Below are 20,851 nucleotides of genomic sequence, written 5' to 3' on the forward strand. Positions count from 1 at the left end.
TTTGCTATCAATCATTGCGTGTCCCCTAAATTCCAGACGGTTCCCCGACGTTACTCCTCTTCCAAGTCCCAGTGTCTTTACAGGACTTTGTGGGCTGAAAGCAGGAGGAGGTCCAAGTCCAGCAGGGAGAGAGCACCAGGCAGGCAGCAGTGTCCCAACTCTAGGGTGACCGAAAGTCCCTCCCCCGCCCCCCAGAAGCCACTCGGTCCTGCAAAAACCAAGACTCTTGGCCACCCTACCTGGTTACTCCCACTTCCGGAGCGTCTGTTTGCTGGCCAGTAAGTGGGAGCAAAGTTTACAGGCATGCTCTCTGGACCCAGGCTGCCTGGGGTCAAGTCCCCACCGCCCCACATCTGAGCTCTGGGACCAAGAACCAGCCGCCTGGCTTCTCTGTGCCTCAGTTTCTTCCTCTACAAAATGGGCATGAGAATATTTCCCCCCCCTCAGAGGGTTGCTTCGGCAATCAGCTGATTTAATGTATGTAAAGCGCTTAAAATACTGACCGGCACAAGGCAAAGGATGCAATGGCTAGCCTGCAATTAGTTATTTATTTAAATAGTCACCTAAATGGTCCAAGCCCTCATTTTTCCCATAATGAGAATCAAGGACATTTAAGGTTATTTCACTTGGGTTCCAAAAAATAAATAAATAAGAGATATGCAAAAGAGAGCTGCAAAGATGCACACACAAATGTATATTATGTATGTTTGTGTATGTGTATATATATGGCAAACCCAAAGAAGCAACCACAAAAAGGACTGTTGGAAATATTAAGCAATAGAATTCAAGGCAAAAAGCATGACAAAGAGGTTTACTTTGCATGTGTGTGTGTATATATATATATATAGGAGAGAGAGAGAGACATCCACAATGATGATATAATAGTCATGAGCCTTTATGCATCAATAACATAGTGCTAAAATAGATGAAGCAAATGGATTTGAGATGTCCTTAAACTTAGATGTTTTTTTCTTGCAGAAAACCTTCGAGGTTACCTCAAGATCTTTACAGGACACGCTGCTTGTTCCATCACAACGTTTACGGTCAGTATTTGCAATTACCTGTCTAACTGCCCTTCCCCACTCCCACGAGAGTCTAAGCCCCGGGGTTGGGGGGAGGAGGGTCTCAGACAATGTCCGTCTTGCTCAGGACTTCAGTGTCCAGCCTGATGCGCACGAGGTAGTGACATATTCCATTCTGTATCCCAATTCATGGATGTTTCTAAAAATCCATCATACACATTTGGCCAAAAGAAAACTTTAATCAACCTCAAAATGTAGAAGCTCTACAAGTAACTCTGACCTGATAGCAAAAGGATAAACAAAACTAAGGAAACAAACAAGAAACTTCCAACCTTCCAGAAATTAAAAATCACTTTGTGAAGTGACTCCAGTGAAGGAAGAAATCAAAACTGAAATTAGAAGTTATTTATCAAGTATGATATAAGCAACAATCCACATGAAAATGCACAGCAAGTGGCCAAGTTTTCACTCAGAGGAAAACATGAGAGATTGAAATGTTTTCATATTTGAACAAGAAATAACTAAACTAAATGAAGAAAGCAGTCAAAGCAAGGAACTAAAAAAAGAACAAAATGAACCTAAGGAGAGCAGAAGGAGGGAATTAATACAGATAAAATAAAAATTAAGAAATTAGAAAACAGAACAAAACATAGAATTTATAAACATATTCAAGAACGTGTTCCTTGAAAGGCAAATAAAGTCAACATGCATTTGGAAAGTTCAACATATTAACATAAAGATGCAGTCTCTTCACACTTGCTTTTTTTAAAAAAACTATAAAATATCTAGGAGTAAACTAAGGAATAACTCTGAAAAATCAATAGGAAGAAAATCAGAAAAAAACCACATCTTACTAAAGAACATTCTAGAAGACTGAAATACACAGAGAAACAAAAGGAGCTTCTGGAAGGGGAGACGCAGTATTTGTAAACATAGCAGCCCTTCCCAAATTAATAAGTGAATGTAATATAATTCCAATCACAAGGGGTCAGAGAGAGGCAGGTTTTGACAAGTGGGTATAAAATTTTCCTAGGAAAACGAATGCACGAGAAAAGAAAGACAGTTTTGAAAAATAGGATGATGAGGGAAGCTGGATGAAAGGGAGGGTGGGGCTCCACATATGTGGCTCGGGAGTTGGGGTGAAGGACTGAGTGAGCGGGAACTCATTGTCCTGGGCACCCTGAACTCTGTCTCTCATCCTCACAGGCTGCTGGCCAGACCAACACCCATCTGGTCTCCCCACAAACTGCTGTGACCACCCACAGTCCTTCATCAGATGAGGCCACCATCCCTTCCCTACCCCCACCCCACCTGGACTTATGCCGAAGACTTAAAATTCAGTGCAGATGTTTGAGTCCTGATGCTTCAAAGTGTGAATCTGTAGCTGTTGCTATGGAGCTAAAGAAGAAAGATAACTATTAAACAAAGTTGGGGCAGATCCAGAGTAATTAAAGATGGTGTGACCCTTCAAAGGACTTAAGGATTGACTTAAAGGGCAAATGGGTAAGTATTGGTGCCAAAGATGCTCAGGACATTGGCGCTAACCCAGATGAAGAGGCTGGAGTGGTACCACCCTATGCACAGCGTGCCATGTTCACAGCATGCCATGCTCACAGCATGCCGTGTTCACAGCAGGGGCACGCTCTGTGGCCAAGGAAAGTTGGAGAACAACAGTTGGCCCAGTGGACCCCAGACCAGGAGAGGGGTGACGTGGTTGTTGGTGCTGTGGTTGCTGACACGGCAATGTGACAACTGAAGAAGCCAAGAAGTTGCAGAAGGTGCCCAGATGGCCACGCGTTTGGCAGATGGAGACCAAAAGAACAGGGCGATATCATTTCTGATCCAACGAGGAAAGGTTGGGAGAAGGAGAGTCATCACAGTCAAGAATGGAGAAACTTTGGATGATGACTTAGAAATTACTGAGAACATGAAATTCAAGGGAGGATTTTTAATCCATACTCGATTGACACCTCAGAAGTTCTGAAATATGAATTCCAGGATGCTTGGAATGAAAAGAAGCATTCTCGTGTCTTGTCCCCAGAGGAAAGAGATATTTCTTCCCCCTCAGTACCAGTGAAAGTCCACGTTCTAAGCTCTCATTGGCCAGAACTTGGTCACATGCACATCCCTGAGCCAATCACAGTGGGCAAAGGAATGGACCCTTTGTGGGGGGTTTAGACCGGGGTCCCCTGCCATACATGCACATGGATGGTGTCAACTCCACCATGACCATGGGGGCTCCAAGGAGAATCCAGGTGTGTTTAGGGCAGGTAAATAAGACAGGTGTAAATTACAGGAAAGCCCATCAGAGTTCACTTGCCCCAGAAGAGAAATGCAATGTTTGATTTCAGGCTTTGGGACAGATCATCTTTCACTGGGATTCATTTAGAAGAACAAAACTCAGAGCAGTTTGGGCAATGCTGCTCTAATATCCCACCAGCTTCCATGAAGGCAGCCCCCTGTCCCACAGCCCTCACCCAATGGGCAGCCCCCATGAACAGTGACAAGAGCCCGCCTGGGTCCAAGGTGGGAGAGATCACTTGCCATCTTCATCTATCTTGGCCAGGACTGCAGCAGCTGCCCTCCCTACCAAGTACAGCAAGAAAGTTCATGGTCGCCCCGTGAACTGTGCTAAGGAAACTGTGCTAAGGAAACCCAAGAGCATCCCCTGCTACTGCCCAGCCAATGAAGACTTTTTTTCAGACCATGTCGGGGGCTGTTTCTGAACGTGATGCCGATGCCCACGTTCCTCTGAGGCATGGCACCCAGCTGGTTAGCGGCGGGGTACATCAGGAGACAGACAGAACAAGTTCTCACCCCAGAAGGTGGCAGAGGACGCCTCAACCTGTGGTCAAAACGTTGGCTGCGAGGTGCTCCATCTGAATCCACTTAACTGATGAATTTTCATCAACTGGCATTCAGATGAATAGGATTTTATTGGAACAGATCAAATGTTCAAGGGAGACGGGTACATACACAGTATCATTTGGAACAAAACCTGCCAGCCAGTCAGCAAATAACAAGAGGCAGGTGTTGGTCTGCTTTTCCGGGTGACCTCACACATACCTCTCCTAGAGCACGTTGCTCAGCCTTCAGTGGGGGACAGTCTGTCTCCCCGCCAGCCCGTGGACCCACAAGAAAATGGGGCAGTGTCTTATTCCTCTGGGAATTACAGTCATCCCTTGGTGTCCATGGGGGATTGGTTCCAGAACCCCCACAGACACAGAAATCTGCAAATGCTTAAGTCTCATATAAAATGCCGTAGTATTTGTGTATAACCTATGCACATCCTCCCGTATACTTTAAATCACCCCTAGATTACTTATAATACCTAATGCAATGGGAATGCAGGTAGGTAGTTGCCTTTGAGCAGCAAATTCAAGTTTTGCTTTTTGAAACTTTACGGAATTTTCCCCCCGAATATTTTCAATCCTTGGTTGGTTGAATCCACGGACGTGGAACCCATGGATAAGGAGGGCCGACTAGACCCTAGTGCCCAACACAGAGTGTAGGGGCCAGTAGTTGCTTGGCAAATGTTTGGAAAGAAGGAAGGAAAGGAGGAAGTGAAGGAAGGTGAGAGGAAGAAGAGAGAGCTGGTGGAAAGAGGGAGGGAGGAGGGAAGGGAGGGAGGGAGGTGGCATCCAGGCATCTCTGACCCTCTGAGACAGCCGCAGCCACAGGACAGGAGCTCCAGCCTCAAGTCTTCACGGAAAAGAAGCAGAAAGATTTTTCTCCTGCGAACTCACTCTGTTTCTTTCCGGCCTCCTCCTCCCCTTCCAGGAATTTCCACCTTCTCTTTGTTGGAGCGAATCTTCTGGGAACCATCAGAACACCGGTCCAGGTAAATTTCACAGGAAAGGAGGAAATAATCTTGGCTTCCGGATTCTTTCTGGAAGCAGTTGGTAGCTGTTTGGAGTGCACTGAATCCCAGGCCAGCTGTGGCGCCACTGGCTGCCGGGTGTTCAAAGGCAGCCCTTCCTTCCCTCCCCGCCTCGTCCTGCACTTACTTCCTACAGCTGCTTCCTGCTCATGAAGCCCTGGAAGAAAGATACATCTCATAGATTGGGACATCAGCAGAGAAAGTTCCAGCTCTTCGTGGGATCACAGCTGTGTCTACCCCAAAGGTTGCTGCTCACAAAAGCCCTTTCTAGGGGCACGGGAGAAGGAAGAGGTTTGGAGGGACTCGTGTTTCTAGTGACATCACTGCATCTCCACTTGTCATTTCAAAACAGCCTCAAAAAAGAAAGGCTGGGGCTTCCCTGGTGGCGCAGTGGTTGAGAGTCCGCCGGCCGATGCAGGGGACACGGGTTCGTGCCCCGGTCCGGGAAGATCCCGCATGCCGCGGAGTGGGTGGGCCCGTGAGCCATGGCCGCTGAGCCTGCGCGTCCGGAGCCTGTGCTCCGCAATGGGAGAGGCCACAACAGTGAGAAGCCGGTGTACCGCAAAAAAAAAAAAAAAAAAAAACTAAAGAAAGAAAAAAGAAAGGCTGTTCTAGGGAAACAGGCTCAGGGAGTATTCATTTCAGGAACTTCATCCCCCGTCCTTTCTTTACAGAGCTCTGAGGGCTGCCATCCCAACCAGCGTGGGGCAGGATGGATTTTGGCCAAAGGCTCATCTCAATGCGGCTGTGCTGGCACCCAGCAGTCTTTTTCTCTGGACCTCCATAGCCCCCTTTGTGACAGCAGAAACTGGCTCATCATCCCTAAGATAAATTAATACTAATATGTAATATTTATATCGCATCTTATATTTTAAAAGCACTTTTATTTCATCGGCTTCACTTACGCCTCGGAGCCAGGTACTGTGTGTATCCTTACAGACGAGGAAACCAAGGCTCACAGAGTTGATTTATCTAAGCTCTAGATAACCGTCTAGACAACCATCTCGAAAATGTTGAAGCTAAGACTGATCAATATCCAGTCCATGAAGAGCATATACATAATTTAATTCCTCAAGTCCATTGTGCAGTTAATTATAATAAAGCTTAAATTAGCCTCTCACAACCAATGTTGCATTTTAGTGGAATATCCATCCGGATTACTTTTCTTACCAAAACTGGATTCTATTGCAAATACTGTTTTCTAATTTGCTCTTTTCTCTGTTTTGTTGGTTAAAGAGCATTTCCTTGTGAGGCTGTTTGGTCATTTACTTAACCAATCCCCTACCGCTGGCCATCAAGGTTGTTTCCAGCCTCCTGATCCAGGCTTTCTGAGGCAAACCCTCTAACACGTGAGGCAGTGCTTCCTACAGGAAGAGACTTTTCCAAGTCATTGACTCACTTGAATGGAAAATCAGAATTGAAGGTCCCTCTGCCTGGTTGTTCACTTCCCCACAGCACTGTCACATCCCCGAAGGCACAGGAGGAAATGACTGGGATGACAGTGTTGACCCTGCAGCCGCTGCTGCCTGCATCCCCTCAGCCATCCTATTTCCGGTCCACACCCGCAGCTCTCTGGGCTGCTTTCCCTGGCAGCCAGGACCTGCTCTGCTTGGACGGTGGTGGTGTGCTGGTAAATGGGGAGAAGGGGAGCTCTGATTTGTAGCATTTGCCAATTTCCGTGATGTAAATATTCCTACCACAGCTGATTTTAAACTACCAGTGCAGTGTCACTGGACACAGAGTTGGGGAGAGCTGAGCACAATGGCTGCCCGTGAACTGGTACTTGTTGAAAGTACGATCCGTTGGAATAACTCAGTTACGAGCTCCGCGCTCCCTCCCAAATTTCCCAGTGGCACAAGCTCCAGGTACCTGCCGAGATAAACTGCTTAATAACGCTTGGCCTGGCTTCCTTCTCTTCCCTGTGGACTTACACCCCGATGGAGTTTCCTGGGACCATCTTCCAAATAAACTACGTATGCTCAGGGTCTGCATTTAGGCGGAACTCCACCTAAGATGCCCCCATACAAACTTCACAGCAATGGACAGTTTTGAACCTGAAATCACAGTAGGAAGTCAGGGGTTCAAGGCAGGGGTGGGAATTTTTTCACACACATGCTCCCCATGAAGAAAAACTCCCCTCAAGTTGGTGGCTGCCAGGAAGTGCTATCAGACATGGGGTCGGCCGCAAGCTGAGAGAAGAAAGGATGCACCTCCGCTGAGGCAGAGGGAAGGGCATTTCCTGGGGTCTGGAACCCGGGGAGGAAGAGGGCATTTCTCAGTGCTGTCCCCACCTGCGTCCATCCAGCCTCCATCACCTCTCTCCTGGACCACGGCAGCAGTGCCCACGTGAGTCAGCCTCACTCCACATACCGCCTCCCCCATTCTCCACCCTGAGCTGAAACACATGACCATGCTGACCTCTTCCTTCCCCTGCTTAAAACCCTTCAGATGTCCCTAAAGCTCTCAGCTTCCGCACATGGCCTCTGGACCGTTCTGTGATCTGGCCCCGCCTCCCTCTCCAGACCAGGCCCCAGTCCCAGCCACGTTGCTCCCCGCCCCTTGCCTCTCCTTGGCACACCCGCTCCCTGGAATCCCCTTCTTCTCTTCTTCGCCCAAGTCCTGCTCCTCTTTTGAAACTCAGCAAGAAGGGTGTCTCCCATCCAGGAAGCCCTGCCTGACACCCCTAGCCTAGACTAGCCAACATTCTGGTCCCTTTGCTGCCAGGGGTCCCTGTGTACAGCACCTAACACAGCGCACTGTATCATAATTATGCATTCATGCCCCGGTTTCTTCTATGAGGCTACGACTTCCCTGAAGGCAGACTCCTTGTTTTAATCACCTCTGCAGCTTCATCACTTAGCATCTTGTCTGGAGAATGGTGGGTGCTTGGTAAGAATTTTACATCAATTCAGTCGTTCGTTCGTTGCTTCTGGCTGCAAAGATATCTGCATTCCCTCCACAACTGGTAGCTGAGTCATGAGGGGAGGAAGAGAGTGTGGTGACAGTTAAAATTTATTAAGTATCTATTTATGCTAAAAAAAAAATACCGGTGGCTCTAGGTCTTAAGGGATGGGGTCTCTGAACTCAAGGAGTCTGCCAGGAGGTAAGATTTGCATACCTAACATGTTAGACCGTGGCACCTTGAATTTTAACCTGAACAGAAACCAACCAGGGTTCACGTTAAAGGGCCGGTTCTCACTCAGCTGGGCTGGGGTGGACCCAAGACTCGGCACTTCTCACCAGCGCCCTGGTGATGCCTATCTGTAGGCCTGCACCACACTGTGAATAGCCGGGTCCTAGGCTCTTAACGAAAACCATCTGGCAGGCTGTAAGCAAAGGTGACGTTGCATGGCACGTTCCCCATAATCACCATCCCAAACTTAATATTTCCTTTAAATCAACTCTTGCTTTTGTGTCCTAAATGTATTTACAATAGCCAGGACATGGAAGCAACCTAAATGTCCATCGACAGATGAATGGATAAAGAAGATGTGGTACATGTATACAATGGAATATTACTCAGCCATAAAAAAGAATGGAATAATGCCATCTGCAGCAACACATATATATAAATGTGTGTGTGTGTGTATATATATATATTTTTTTTTCTCTCCCTGTTGGTTCTTTTTCTCTGGAGAACGCTGACTAAGACAGCCTGTTTGGAAGAGGCCCTGCCCTAGTACTCCACTGTAACCTGAGGTCTCACACGGTGCCAGGCACATGGTAGAAACTCTGCCAACATTTGTTCAGTAAATAAAATTTCCAAGAAAACCACATTCGACTTCACTGAATGAGACCCTGGTCACTACGTATCCAATCACCCATGCTCAGTAAGTTAATATGTCACAAAGCTCCCTTTACTATCGTTATCCCCTAATTTCTTAAGAGTCAGTTGGAGTCTTGCTGGTTGCAGTAAATTTCCACACTATCAAAAGGGCTGAGCAGGGCTTCCCTGGTGGGGCAGTGGTTGGGAGTCCACCTGCCGATGCAGGGGACGCGGGTTCGTGCCCCGGTCCGGGAAGATCCCACATGCCGCGGAGCGGCTGGGCCCGTGGGCCATGGCTGCTGAGCCTGCGCGTCCGGAGCCTGTGCTCCGCAACGGGAGAGGCCACAACAGTGAGTGGTCCGCATACCGCAAAAAAAAAAAAAAAAAAAAAAAAGGGCTGAGTTAACATCATTTAGAGATAAACTAGGACAGCATTTTCTTAAGTCTCACCAATATTTTTTCCTACAGTCTATCCTTTTTTCCTCTTGCTTTTGATTCAGAGAGAAAAGGAGACACACCAGGAGAATTAGAGCACAATCCACACCCCAGGTACTGATTTCAAAGCAGATTTCAAAGCAGGCGTCAAAACCTTTAGGCTTTTTTTTTTTTTTTTGGCTGGTAAATAGGAACTTCTGACTCGCTAAGACAAGCCCAAAAGGCAGAGGAGGCGCCGTTGCTAAGAAAAATGGCAGGTGAATGACTCTGCTTTGAGGTCCCCCAAATCCTGAGGCTCCCCAGCCTGGGCTGCATGTCTGGGTGTTACCACAAGGATGTTAGGATGCTGGCAGAAGCAGCCAGTGGGCTTGATTGACTCAAAAACACTCCAGGAAAAAAGAGTTCCTAAACTTGTACCCAGCCCTCTGTGTTCTTCCCAACCTCTCTCTCCCCATGAAAGTAATAGATAACCTAGCAACTGAGATGGGGGTTGAAATTTGAAGATTACAGCTACCCCGAAGAGATTCATGTTTTATGGGAAGAAATTAGGACTGAGACTTCTTCTTCTAAGATTGGTTGGGTCAAAGTCAAGAAACAAAACATCACCTATTACAAACTCAACTGCTTCAGCAGCTAGGCCAGTGATGTCACGGCCAGTGGGACATAAGAGAAAAGAGAATGGTGACAATTGTGGAAGCCCAGAAGCCACGGCCACCTCACCTGGGGCCCTCCACATGGCTCCAGGCAATTGCTGCTGTGTGGAAATACAGCCCCCGGATCTCTTGATTTTTCACTAGAAGTTAGATATCTGTATCTAAAATTCAAATCTCCCAATAATGAGAACGATTCATATTTTTTAAAAAGGATTTGGGGACTTCCCTGGCGGTCCAGTGGTTAGGGCTCCACGCTTCCACAGCAGGGAGCACAGGTTCGATCCCTGGTCGGGGGACTATATAAAGTCCCACATGCCATGTGGTGCGGCCGAAAAAATAAAAAATAAAGTAAAGAAGGATTTGGACAGGTGCCTGGCCAAGCGAGTCTCCGACTGGATTCTGCCCTCAAGCCAGATATTAAGCAGAAGACCTTGATCAATGAGATTTGGAAAACAGGCATTTGTCAGCAGGGCAGCTGGTCGTGACTCTGTGTAGGGTTCCTTTGTTTCTCATTAACTTCAGGGTGGCAAATCCGTGTTATCTCAGCTACTGAAAATATGTATTTGAGCGAACAGTAAAGTGACTAACTCATCCCGGTTTGCCTGGGCTGTCCCAGTTATAAAACTGAAAGTCCTGCTTCCCACAGACCCCCTCGGACCCTTTCAAAACCAGGACAGTTGGTCACCCTAACAAAGAGACACTCGGTGAGCCATCTGGCTGTGCCCACTTGGGAGCTCGTAGGTTTGAAGAGGAAAAAGACCCTTTGGGGAATAACTGTGGCCACAATGGGGACCGTGCCACTCAGACTCAGGTCAAACATCGCTTCTTCTGACCTTCACCCAGTGGAACGAAGCTGAGCAAAGCTGTGCTTTCAAACATAGTCTATCCGATCTCCCAGGTGTCTGCACAGAATTGCTGGGAGAGCCTGGGTGCGTGAGTGACTACACGGGGCAGCCTCCCTGCCACCCACACTGGGCTGTGGCACAAAGGAGGACGCATTTTGATGCTGTGAAGCCACTGAGATTTGGGGGTTGTTTGTCATGGTACTTGGTGTACCCTGAGTGATACACCAGGGGACCCTTACCTTTTTGGCCAGCAGCACCTGGCACGAGGGTGATCACACCACCCGATTAGACCCATCACATTTCCTCCCCAAGGACTTTGGATTCAGTGCTCAGGGGCCGAAGTGGTTTCTACCTGCTGCTTGGAGGTAGGTCTCAGCAGGAGGCATGGGGTGGTCCAGGGCTCGGAGGAGAGGAGAAAGCTGCTCTTAGGGGCTGAGTCATGGCTCCAAATTCATACGTCGAAATCCTAACCCCCAGTACCTGAGAATGTGACTGTTTTGGGAGATAGGATCCTTCCGGAGGTAACTAAGAATAAGTTCAACAAGGTGGCCCCAATCCAATATGGCTGCTGTCCTCATAAGAAGAGGAGATTAGGACCCAGACATGCACAGAGGAAAGACCATGTGAACACACAGGGAGAAGACGGCCATCTGCAAGCCAAGGAGAGAGGCCTCAGAAGAAATCAACCCTGCCCCCACCCTGATCTGCAATTTCTAGCCTCTGGAACTGCAAGGAAATTCATTTCTCTTGTTTAAGCCTCTCAGTCTGTGGTCCTTTGTTTTGGCGGCCCGAACTGATGATTATAACTGGTCAGCAGAGAAGACGAGCCTGAAGGTGAGAGAGTCAAAGCTTCCCTGACTCCTGCAGTCTTTCCTGTTTCTGAACCTTCGTGGGATCTGACTCTACTTCTGGTCTTCAGATCTCGGGAATAACAAATTCCCCCCCTTCCGCTAAGCTTACTTGCAAACAAAGCAACCTGAACCACATAATTTGGTTTTGTGATTATGGCCATGACCCAGAGACCTTATTCCTATGAATGTTCTTAGCCCATCAGAAAAGGGACATTTAATGCAAAACATTTTTGTGGCAGACAGGTATGTTTGGCCTCCCAAAGACATCCACATCCTAATCCACAAAACCCGTGAATCTGCTCCCTTATGTGGCAAAGGGATTTTGAGATCTAATTACGTTAAGGGTCTTGAGATGGGGAGATTATCCTGAATTATTCTGAATTATCTAGGTCAACCCAGTATAATCCTAAAGGTCTCATAAGAGGAAAAGGGAAGCAGAAGAGTCAGAGAGACTGGAAGATGCTGTGCTGCTGGCTTTAAAGATGAAGGAAAAAGGGCCACGAGCCGGGAAAGCAGGTGCTCTAGAAGCTGGAAGAAGCAAGGAAATGGATTCTGCCCCGGAGCCTCCAGGAGTGCAGCCTTGCTAGTACCTTGATTTTGACCTCCAGAACTGTAATAAATGTATGTTGTTTTAAGTCACTACGAATGTATTAATCTGTTAGAGCAGCAGTAGGAAACCAATACAGCTTTGACTCTTCATAAGCCCAAGCCCTGAACTTGTTTAAATTCTTGCTTCCTTTTCCCCTCAACTATTCATACAGAAGCCGGGTCAGCCGAAGAATGCACCCGAGTTTTGAATTCCAGTTGAATTCCAAACAAGAAGCAATTAATGGAAAGAACAATTTCACATTCAGCCCAAGTAGTTAAAAGCCTCGCAGCCAGGTGAATCTTCAAAAGCAAAGGTCCCATCCTTCCTCTTTCTGTCTCTTGCACTCAGGTGGTTTATTTGATGGCGCACGTGTTGGCAAAACATCAGGGCTTTTGGAGAAATGCAGTAACTCTGCCTTGAGCTCCTAGCTCGTGGGCCATCCAGGGCCACCCACCCCCGCAGGAGCAGAAGACATCAAGAGGCTTCAGTCCTAACGCAGGCAAAACAATGAAGGAAATCAGTCAACTTTTCCAAATGCTGATGCTTTGGCCTCGTGTTTACCCTCGTCTCCCAACAGGTCCCCACCCACACCTTAAGTGACATCGCAGGTTAGCAGAGTGGAGCTGCCCAGAGAGGTGCTGTTTTGCTCACGTCTGCTATTGGTGCAGTCACAAACCACTCAGACTGGAAAAAGCAGACAGCTGTGCCCGGCGGGCTCACATGTGCTGGCTCCACCTGCTAAATCATTAAAACTGAGCCTTGGCAGTCTGCAGAAAAACACATTTGTTTTCTCCATAAAGAGGAAGAGTAAGATTTCCTCTCATCCTCATAAGTTTCTGCAATTACTTTAATGTGCAAAGCGCCTTGTACAAAAGCAGGAGACTGTTCCACGGGCTAAGGGGCCGAGAGGCAGGCTTTTATTAAATTATGTTCTAGGCTAAATGATACCTCCACCCGCTCTGGCGGCTTAACACCATTTCACAGTAATAAGGCACATTAATGCCAAAGCTCACAACGACATGCAGAGTCCAGCAATGTGCCTCTCCCACTAACACACATCCCCGGGAAACGGCCAATGTGGTGGTCCAGGAGGGGTCACTCGGAGAGAACGGACCGTCTTGGGGACGGTGACAGGGGTGATTCACACACACAGTCCTAGAGTCACCCGGGAAAGGGAGGATGAGTCTACGAAACCTGAAGAATAGAGGTGTCCCAGCTCCTGAATCCAGAATAAATAAGCCTTTATTTCCATCCTTTTAATGTATGATAGAGAGTCTGTCCCAGATTTCAGATTTCATATACCAGTTATATTCCCAACTCACCCCACCCAACATGGAACTGACTGGAGTCATTAGGACAGCCTGAAGGTCCACTCTCTTGCGTGGTAAGTATGCGACTCTGAGCTTCAACATTCTCACCTGTTAAATGGGCATAAAAATAATAGCTCCTTCTTAGGGCTGTGAGAGAATTGAGGGAGAGAATGTATGCAAAGGACTTAGCACAGTGCGTGTCTCTTCAAGACCTATCATCATCAGTGTCAGCAGCATTTCTCTGTAGGTCTCATATAAGATACTTTCAAAGCTTACATTGCCCTTTCAGTGCAGTCCTCGGACCCCATTCTAAACCTGGTACCTACAGGTCTGTGAGACTAAGGGCAAACTACAGCTTGTGGGCCGAATCCCCTGCTTGCCACCTGTCTTGTACACCTGTTGAGCTAAATAACAGTTTCTACATTTTTAATAGAAAGAGAAAAATAGTCCTCTTCCAAAGAAGATTGTTATTGTGTGATGTGTGGAAACTAAATGAAATTCAAATTTCAGGGTCCACAAATAAAGTTTTATTGAAACACAGCCACCCCCATTTATTTAGGTACTGGCTATACTTTGTGCTAGAATGGTGGAGTTGAGTAAACTGCAACAGAGACATCACCCATAAAGCTGCAAATATTTACTATCGTTCCCTTACAGGAAGTTTACTGACCTTCATTCACGGGAATAAAACCATCACCTTTGGAGGTCTTGGCCCAGTCTCACGGTTGATGTTGAAAAACCCCAAGACCTGACTTACTGGGATAGATGTGAGAAGCACCTAGAAAGATAGGGATTTTTATCAGCTCATTGACATCTCAACCAAAGACAACGCCAGAAGGGGCTAATGGCTTAGAGTTACGGGAAGGACCCTGGCATCGGAGTCGTGTTTGAAACTCAGCTTGGCCACAACAGACTGTGTGACTTTGGACTGGTGACCTAACCTCACTAAGTTCTCAACTGTAAATTGGGGTATCAGTCCCTTTGGCAGGGGTTCGTCATGACAACGGCAATAAATGGCATCCCCACTGCGGAGGATCCGCTGCTCTGCTGGTGAATGACATGTGTTTGCTCCCTCCTTCCAAAGTTTGTCTTTGTTGTCTGTCAAAGAAGAAAACATACCAAAAGGAAAAAATTCTTCCATGATATGAAAAACACTGTTGACTTTCAGTTTCAGCTCCAACACGCGAAGAGCTTCAAGTCGTCACTCCCAGGTCTACAACAACAACAAAAGCTGAACTAACTGAAGAATCAATGACTTTTCTTGGACCTGTCAGATACCTGAGTTTTCAGGATAAACTTCTGCTCTGAACTCTGGAAAGATGGGTGATGCCAGAAGCACAGCTGAGCCGTGCTTACCTGGAATAGAAGCTGCTGGAGCCAGAATCAGTAGGAAGAGTTAAATGGTAATGTTTTTAAAGCTTTTTTTTCTTTTGTCCTCGAAGTGTGGCATGTGGGATCTTAGTTCCCCAACCAGGGATAGAACCGGTGCCCCCTTCATTGGGAGCACAGAGTCTTAACCACTGAACCGACCACCAGGGACGTCCCTAAATGATAAATTTTATGAATTGCTGAAGGCTGAGTATGAACTAGCTGAGAGCGAGGAACTCTTGGGAGCTGTGGTCCTTGGGTTGAGGGAGGTGGGGAGTGGATTTCATGGGCTTTATCTCCAGGAACTCCACCAGGTTCTTCCTGTGAATATCCAAGAAAAATCCCTTTGGGGCTCTGGCAAGGGGAAGGGAAATCTAATCCTTGTGAAATACACTCAGATATGTCTCCATAACAAAAGGCCACTCTGCATTATCCCAGCTAGGGAAAGAGCAATCCTCTTACTTTAACCCCCTCCAGCCTGGTCTCACCTAAGGATGGGGTAATGGATGAGAAACATTTGTGAAGGTCACAAGCCTGTTACACAGACCCGGTAAAAGACAGATTTAACCTAAAGATTACAGAACACTCCCTTTCTCGCACTCCTGACCGCCACACCAACAGGGCTCCAATATAATAGCAGTGGATTACAGCTGAAAGTGTATTACTTGATATGACATGTCTGGCTTGCAACCAAAAATTACAAGGCATACCAAAAGGGGAAGAAAAACACAGTCTGAAGAGACAAAGCAAGCATCAGAACCAGACTCAGATATGACACAGATGTTGAAATCATCAGACAGGGAATTTAAAGTAACTATGATTAATACATTAAGGACTCTCATGGAAAAACATGCAGTACAGATGGGTATTGTAACCAGAAAAATAAAAAGTCTAAGAAATAATCAAAAGGAAATCCTAGAGATCAAAACCTTTCTAACAGAAAGGAAGAATGCCTTTGATGCCTTCAGCAAGCTGGATATGGCTGAGGAAAGAATTAGTGAGCTTCAAGATACATCAATAGAAACTTCCCAAACTGAAAAGCAAAGAGAAAACAAATGATATAAACAGAATATCCAAGAAGTGTGGGGTGTTCTGGCATTATTGGAATGCCAGAAGGAGAAGAAAGAGAATGGAGAAAAATATTTGAAGAAATAATGGCTGAAAACTTTCCCAAATTAATGACAGATATCAAACTATAGATCCAGGAAGCTCAGGGAATACCAAAAAGCTACACCTGGGCATATCCCATTCAAACTACAGAAAACCAAAGATAAAGAGAAAATTTTGAATGAAGCCAGCGGGGGTGAAAAAAACCTCACCTCTAAAGGAAAAGATAAGAATTACAGCAGATTTCTCATCAGAAACTGCAAGCAAGAAGAGTTCAGCGAAATATTTTAAAATATTGAATGGAAAGAAAAATAGGACCAATTTAGAATTCTATCTCCAGATAAATTAACCTTCAGAACTGAAAGAGAAATAAAGACTTTCTCAGACAAATAAAAACTAAGGGAAAGTGTTGTTTGTGGGTGTGCTCTGCAAGAAATGTTGGAAGATTTTTCTCAGACAGAAAGAAAATAATAAAGGTTGCAATTTTTTTAATGTACATTTAAAAAGAAAAAGCAGAGAAGATGTAAATGAAAATCAAATCTTTTATTTTTCTTATTTGTATTTAAACTTAAAGATAACTCTTTAAAGTAATAATGGTTTCTTAGTTTGCTAAGAAACCATTATTCTTAGGCTGCCACAAAAAAATACCACCACTGGGGGGCTTAAACAACAGACATTTATTTTCACACAGTTCTGGAGGTTGGGAAGTCCAAGATCAAGGCTCTGACCAATTTGGTTTCAGGTGAGGGCCCTCTTCCTATCTTGCAGACAGCCATTTTGTCCTCACATGGTCTTTCTTTGGTGTATTAGCACAGAGAAAGCACAATTCAAGACACAATTCAACACATAGAAAGTAGTAACATGGTACTGGGGCATCAGAAATATGTAAGCTGTGCCAACAAAGGACCCCAGAGGTCCATGTGGGAATGCCCTCCTTAACTGAGGATAGGCTGTAGACCATCTGAGCTCTACCAGGTAGTAGCTGCTATGTGGTCAAGAGTGTAGGCATATCAGAGGTGAACAGTACTGAAGATGTAGTTCTGGTCCTCACCAGAATGGGGAGGTCTTACTAATACCTCATTAACATGCCTGGCATCCAGCTGAGACATCACATTATTCTTAGGAGTAAGAACCCCACCACAGAGTAGGACCTATTCTAGAACTTCCCTAACAAAGCCTATATCAAGCCCTCACAAGATTTACGGGAATCTGCAGTGCTTAGAGGTTAAGTCTTACTAAGTTAGAGAGGCTTGGGAACCATCTAATGCTTTGCATAGACTCACACTAGGAAGATAACAAAATCCAGAGTCTCTACAATACAGTTTCTACATCTCTGGGATTCAATCAAAACCCACTAGACCTACAAAGAAAAAAGAAAATGTAATCCACAGTAAAAAAAAAAAAAAAAAAAAAAATTAGTCAATAGAAATTTAAACAAGATAGTTCAGATGTTGGACTTAGCAAAGACTTTTATAAAGATTTTAAATAAGTAAAGGAAAACATGGCCTTAATGGCTGACCAAATAGGGGATCTCAACAGCAAATTGAAAATTACAAAAAAGAATCAAATGAAATTGTAGAATTGAAAATTGCAATAACTGAAATTTAAAATTCCCTAGGGTATTTAACATTACACCAAACATGGCAAAAGAATTGGTGAACTTGAAGGCAAATGAATAAAAATTATCTAATCTGAAGAACAGAGAGAAAGGAGATTGGTTAAACTGCTGAAAACCAAAGCCAAAGAGAAAATTTTGAAAACAACCAGAGAAAAAAGATGCTTTATATATAGAGGAACAAGGATAAGAATTATTCTTGACATCTCATTTGGAAACAATGGGGACTAGAAGACAATGGAATGTCTGAAAGAGAACACCTCTCAGAATTATCTACCTAAGGATCTACCTGGAGAATTATTCAATCATCAGCTTCCACTCCCCCTTGCTTGAGGCTTTCTCCTGGGGTACTAGGGTACACATTCAAGCTGAATGTGTGTGCTTGGTGATCAGGGTCCCACCTGATCACCAAGCATCAAAGCATCTCCAGGGCAGGGGCATTAATTAAAGCTACATGACAGGACTTCCCTGGTGGCACAGTGGTTGAGAATCCGCCTGCCAGCGCAGGGTACACAGGTTCGAGCCCTGGTCCGGGAAAATCCACATGCCGCAGAGCAACTAAGCCTGTGCGCCACAACTACTGAGCCTGCACTCTAGAGCCCGTGAGCCACAACTACTGAAGCCCATGTGCCTAGAGCTCATGCTCTGAAACAGAGAAGCCACTGCGATGAGAAGCCCACGCACCGCAATGAAGAGTAGCCCCCACTCGCCGCAGCTAGAGAGAAAAGCCTGAGCACAGCAACGAAGACCCAGTGCAGTCAAAAAATAAAATAAACAACTTAATTAATTAATTATTTTTTTTTAAAGCTACATAGCACACTTGGAGGCTAGATTCTACAAGGGTGAGGCGAGTCCAAGCTTCCATGGAACCTACAGCAGACACAGCTGAAATTCCATGGGAAACAAGAGGTTATAAGTCAGGGTACCAAAGACATCTGGTATTCGGTGTGCCAGGCACTGTTCTCAGCATTTGACATAGCGTATCTCATTTCATCCTGGCAGCAACTCAGTGAAGTTGGTCCTACTATAAGAGTGGGAACTAGAATCAACTGGTTTAACCAAGGTGCAGCCAGACATGGGTCCTTCACCGTGTCCACCCACTTCAGAGGGTTTCTTCTGCTTTGGCACATTCACAACAGGTGGGCACACTCCAGAGGCTCTATCTCACCTCATTCACCCCCGTTTCAGCGTGCATACCCCACCTGGCTGTACGTGATGCCCTCGGCCTTCGCGCACTGCATTTCAGCACACGCACCCCTCTTGTGGGTGCACCCTCCCCTTCAGTAAGTCCTCTCCTTCCCCACGTACGCGCCTCCTCACCAGGTACATGTCACTCCAAGGGTGGTCAGTGATTAGACTTGCCCAACCTGGATCCAATTCCAGGCCATCCCAGAAGTGTAGTAGTAATTTCTAGAAAAGCCAGGCCAGACCTACCGCCATGAAATCCATTCTTGTTTTTAAAAACAAGAAAATCAAAACAAGTAGGTGCCCCCAAATTCTACTCCATGTCACGGCAGAATGGCTTCGATACTGAGTGTACCCATGCATTTATGGAGCAGCTGTGCTGAGCCGAGGGCTGGAACCTGCTCAGAACTGTTGTTTCCCGTTTAATTGGTGGGAACAAAAAGTCATGGATCCCAACCAAAAACCATTCCACTCCATCAACCCTGTCGTCAAAATTGCTCCTCTCTCGCGAGCTCCAACATCATTACTGTCCACATGTGCATTTGCCAGGCAAGCCTGTTTCCCCACAGCATCAGCTGGGAACTACCCCAACTGCCTCCACTTTCCAAGCATCTCTGGAGATTCAGGGTAAGCGCAAGTGACTTTAAAAGTGCATCTTGGAGGGCTTCCCTGGTGGCGCAGTGGTTGAGAGTCCGCCCGCAGATGCAGGCGACACGGGTTTGTGCCCCGGTCCGGGAAGATCCCACATGCCGCGGAGCGGCTGGGCCCGTGAGCCATGGCCGCTGAGCCTGTGTGTCCGGAGCCTGTGCTCCGCAACGGGAGAGGCCACAGCAGTGAGAGGCCCGCGTACCGCAAAAAAAAAAAAAAAAAAAAAAAAAAAGTGCATCTTGGGACTTCCCTGGTGGTCCAGAGCTTAAGCCTGGTCTGGGAACTAAGATCCCACATGCCTCATGGACAAAAAACCAAAACATAAAACAGAAGCAATGTTGCAACAAATTCAATAAAGACTTTAAAAATGGTCTACATTGGACCTCCCTGGTGGTGCAGTGGTTAAGAATCTGCCTGTCAATGCAGGCGGCAGGGGTTCGAGCCCTGATCCGGGAAGATCCCACATGCCACGGAGCAGCTAAGCCTGTGTGCCACAACTACTGAGCCTGCGCTCTAGAGTCCGCGAGCCACAACTACGGAGCCCACATGCCACAACTACTGAAGCCCGCATGCCCTAGAGCCCATGCTCCACAACAAGAGAAGCCACCGCAATGAGAAGCCCGAGCACCGCAACAAAGAGTAGCCCCTGCTCCCCACAACTGGAGAAAGTCTGCGTGCAGCAATGAAGACCCAATGCAGCCAAAAAAAAAATCTCTAAAAAGAAAACATTTTTTAAAGTGCAGCTCTTCCCTTCAACCCCTCTCAAACTCAGGCTTTGACTTTTGAGTTGTTAATAAGGATTTCATGGAGCCAAAGTTCTGTAAGTTTTTCTGCTGTGCTCACAGGGGATCGTGTGCAGACTTTGAAGGTTGCCATGGAACTTCAGCAGCCAACCAAGAGACATGGAGAGACTGCAACCCACGCACACACATCCCACGTCTTCTCTTTCCCACCCCCAGCCCCGCGCTCCCTCCAGAGCACTCATGTTGTCAGGCTGCCCATTTCAGACCTGTGCCACCAGCTGCAGAGGGACTGTCATCCTTGGGTTTCCACTAGCATTCATCACCCGGCTGCATTCTCAAAGTGGCTCATCTGCTGGCGCCTCACCTGGCTCCCCTGTGGCCTCCGTGACCACACCCTTCACTTCCCCACAACCACACAGAGCTCCGCGGGGCAGAGACTAAGATCTTTTCCCTTTCACTCTGTAGGTCATTCATGAACACCTCCTGGATTTGTAAGCCAATTGCCTACAGGCTGGTGCACCAAATATAAATCTACAGTCACAAATTCTGGGACCCCCAAACTGTCAGCTTCCTTTTTTTTTCTTTTAAAGCAAACTAAATCCCCCTCTGAGGTCCCATCTTCAGGAAACTGGACCACCGTCCTAGTAATGCACAGCCTGGGGTCTGCAGGAGTTTGATCCAAGAAAGCTGGTCCAGGGTGCACTTCCTACAACTCACTAGCTGTAGGGCTTCAGACAAGGAACTTAACGTCTCTGAGCCTGAGTGCCTGGTGTGTAAAGTGGGAAGGATTGCACACATGTGTGCACACACATGTGCCTGAGATAACAGGTTACA

This window comes from Leucopleurus acutus (genome assembly GCF_964270905.1).
Source record: "Leucopleurus acutus genome assembly, chromosome: 16".
Lineage (NCBI taxonomy): Eukaryota > Metazoa > Chordata > Mammalia > Artiodactyla > Delphinidae > Leucopleurus > Leucopleurus acutus.